Source organism: Bos javanicus, chromosome 23 (assembly GCF_032452875.1).
Source record: "Bos javanicus breed banteng chromosome 23, ARS-OSU_banteng_1.0, whole genome shotgun sequence".
In the NCBI taxonomy this organism is placed as follows: Eukaryota; Metazoa; Chordata; class Mammalia; order Artiodactyla; family Bovidae; genus Bos; species Bos javanicus.
This window is the reverse complement of record NC_083890.1, coordinates 43,016,427-43,019,791: the sequence shown is the minus strand read 5'-3', so window position 1 is coordinate 43,019,791 and position 3,365 is coordinate 43,016,427. Positions and strand designations below refer to the sequence as shown.

The 3,365-nt window shown below is 44.4% G+C and overlaps 1 long non-coding RNA gene across 2 annotated transcripts; it reads right to left on the bottom strand.

The window, feature by feature from the left end:
- Nucleotides 1–536: 536 nt before the first annotated feature.
- Nucleotides 537–2,988, bottom strand: LOC133236678 (uncharacterized). Of its 2 annotated transcripts, XR_009732981.1 has the most exons (3): nucleotides 2,504–2,958; nucleotides 1,831–2,098; nucleotides 537–1,326 (listed from the first exon to the last, which is right to left on the bottom strand). It is a non-coding gene; the product is annotated as an uncharacterized LOC133236678 (long non-coding RNA). The 2 variants fall into 2 exon arrangements; XR_009732980.1 differs by having other exon boundaries at nucleotides 537–2,098; nucleotides 2,504–2,988.
- Nucleotides 2,989–3,365: the final 377 nt, after the last annotated feature.

Sequence of the window (3,365 nt, the reverse complement as noted above, 5' to 3'; positions counted from 1 at the left end):
TTTAACTAATTTTGTTGAAGTGTAGATGCTTTACAATTTGTATTAGTTTCTATCGCACAGCAGAGTGAATCAGATATACACACATCCCTCTTTTTTGGATTTCTTCCCCTTTAGGTCAGCACAGAACATCAGGTAGAGCCCCTTGTGCCATACTGTAGTTTCTCATTAGTTACCTATTTCACGCACAGTATGAATAGTATGTGTATGTCAATCCCTCCTTTCTTTTAAAAGAATGAAATGGAAAGAAACAACCCCTTCCATCTTGTCCTCTACATAACCTGCAGAACTTTATCACCTTAGACCACAGGTAAGGCATCTATGTGTCCCAGCCACCTCGATAGCCAACGGGGCTCTGGTGCTCCTGCAATCACAGACGTTAGGATTAACCAGCTGGTTAAAGCTGTATTTAGCCATCCTTATTCGCAGGCCCGCCTCAAATTCCTTGTCCCCTCAGAATAATCCTGCTTTCCCCCTTCTATAATTTGACATCACGTTTAATCATTGATTGGCTGATTTAGAAAACAAAGTGTATCATGTGTGTTCTTTTGGTTTATTTTTTTCTGTGATATGGCAAACACTTGCTTCCTTCATTTGTCCCATGGCTTTAGACTTTTGTCCTATGGATTATGTGTTGCATGATGGTCCCTTAGCGATTTTTAAAAATAAAATCTTCCAGCAGTTGATTAACCGATCCTGCTAACCCAGCACTAAGATAAACCAAAAGACACCTTGAAGGGACCTAGTGGACTGTGTGTAGATACGGAGGGATGAGTATGAATACGTTTTAGAGAAAAGGAAAATGGTGCCTTAAGTCATTGTTCATTGCCCCAGAGCTTGAGGAATGACACACGAGCCCCATTCTGTCTTTCAGAGACAAGGCATTTCACTTGCAGACATCTTTTCTCGTTACCACTTCTTCATTTCATTCTCCCCACGGGATCCCAGGCAAGTGCACAGTTAGGCAACGAAGACAAGAAGGAAAACAGCCTCTAGGCGGGGTATGTTTGTTTCCATGGTTCCTGAGAAGTTCAGGCGAAGGAAGGAAGTGAAACTTGGGCACTGAAAGCAAATCTACTATTCTTTTCTCCTTTCGGTGTATAAACATGCACAGAATCCCTCGGGGCAAGGGAGACAGACTTCCCTGAGTGATTCGTTCAGATTTTGCCTGACAAGGAGATATCGCTTGATTCTTCTTTATAGGAGGGGCCGTTTCTTCAAAATGACCTTTTTCCCTCCCTCTTTTCCAATGGAGCCTGTTTACAATCTGCTCTTGGAGATCTCAGGACTCAGCAGAGATAAGTAGGGAGACATTCAGATGGTGAAAACCTGCAAGACATCCCACCGAGTTGGAATGTTTTTCTCAAAGGAAAAAAAAAAGTCTGCAAATGCGTATGTACTGGCCTATGCACCCTAAAGAGCCAGCTGAACAGCCCATAAACAGCTCCCATTCAGGAACAACAAAAGCCCATGCCAGAGGTCAAGGGACAGGGGGCTGAGAACTAATAATAATTTTGCACTTACACAGCAGTTTCCATCCGAAGACCTCAGAGTGCTTTGTAAACATTAATTAAATGGCCCGACAGCCCTGTGAGGTGGCTGTGTATCACTATTTCCAATTTGCAGGGAGTGGAAGGAGGAGAGGAGTGTGCATGGAGTGAAGTTGGAACCAGGCCATGCTACAGAGCACGTGGATTGTGGACTCAGAAAAAAGCAGCGGGACGTTTTCCTCTGTGAATCTAAGGCTGTGGTCACGTGTCACGGTACCTGCTGAGCCAAGAAGGAGATGGCCTGGCGACAGGGCTATCCAGGGCGACCTCTCAGGGGGCTCACCTCATGAATAAGAGAGCCACCGGCATGGACTTGAGGGTGCCAGCGCGATCTCACCCACAAGCTCACGGTCATTATCACAGATGCATCCCTTCAGTGGGACCCAGGAGGCCAAGTCGCCTTCACCCAAGGTGCAGACTCTGATTGCTTGCAAATGTAGTCAAGACAGCCACTCGGAGAAGGGTTGTGATGCGTACGCAGCAGAAAATCTCATGATCAATTACTAATGGCCTTGCGTTTGGAAAGGTAGCTGTGTGTCGAATTGCATCCCCTGAAAAAATACGTTGTTTTAAAAAAATTATTTTATTGAAGTGTAGTTGATTTACAGTGCTGTGTCAATTTCTACGTACAGAAAAGTGAGTCAGTTATGTGTCCAGATATACATATACATTATTTTTCATATTCTTTTCATGGTTTATCACAGCAGATTGAAAACAGTTCGCTGTGCTATACAGCAGGAACTTGTTGTTTATCCATTGTATATTTAACAGTTTGCATATGCTAATCCCAAACCCCCAAACCGTCCCTTCTCTACCCCAGCTTCCCCCTTGGCAACCACGTCTGTTCTCTATGTCTGTGAGTCTGTTTCTGTTTTGTAATAAGTTCACTGTGTCATCTTTTAGATCCCACATATAAGTGATATCGTATGGTATTTGTCTTTCTCTGTTCGACTTACTTCACTTAGGATGACATCCATGTTGCTGCAAATGGCATGATTTCATTCTCTCTGGAAAGATCTCTTTTCCATTCTTCCTGGAAAGTCCTAACCCCAGTACCCACGCCTGTGACCTTATTTGGAATCAGGGTCTTTGTAGATGTAACAAGTGAAGATGAGGTCACGCTGGATTAGAATGGCTCTAACTCCGAAGACTGTGTCCCTGAGACAAGGGCAACCTGGATGCAGACATAGAGAGAGTGCCCTGTGAAGATGGAGGCAGTGATTGGGGTGATGTATCTACAAGCCAAGGAATGACCAGGCCCACCACAGCTAGAAAGAGGCCAGGACAGAGCTGTTCATAGAGCCTTGGCAGGGAGCACAGTCCCCGCTGACACCTTGGTTTTGAACTTTTGGCCTCAAGAATTGTGAAAGAATAAATTTCTGTTCTTCTAAGACATCCAGTTTGTGGTACTTCGTTACAACAGCCTTAGGAAATGAATATGATAGTCTACAATTTGGAAGTTTCCAAATGCGGGATCATTAAAATGGTTGTTTATTTAAAAACACATCCCACCATTGTAATAAATGAAGAAAGGTTTTCTGGAGAGATTAGGCTGTGACAGGGGAGCTGAGGGCAGGATGAGAACATCCTTCTGATGGTGACAGTGACATCGTTGTGGTCCCTGACACTGCACGCTGGCGGCTCTCAGCCACTTAGACGTGTCACCGGTGTGCCAGGCCGGTGGGAGCATGCTGAATTAGAATCATGGAAATTCTTTGATGCATCCCATGTTTTCATCCCTACAATGGTATATAGCAAGAAAATCAAGGAAGGCACATCCAGAAACCAGATCAAGTGCAGCTAAAGGCAAAAACAATC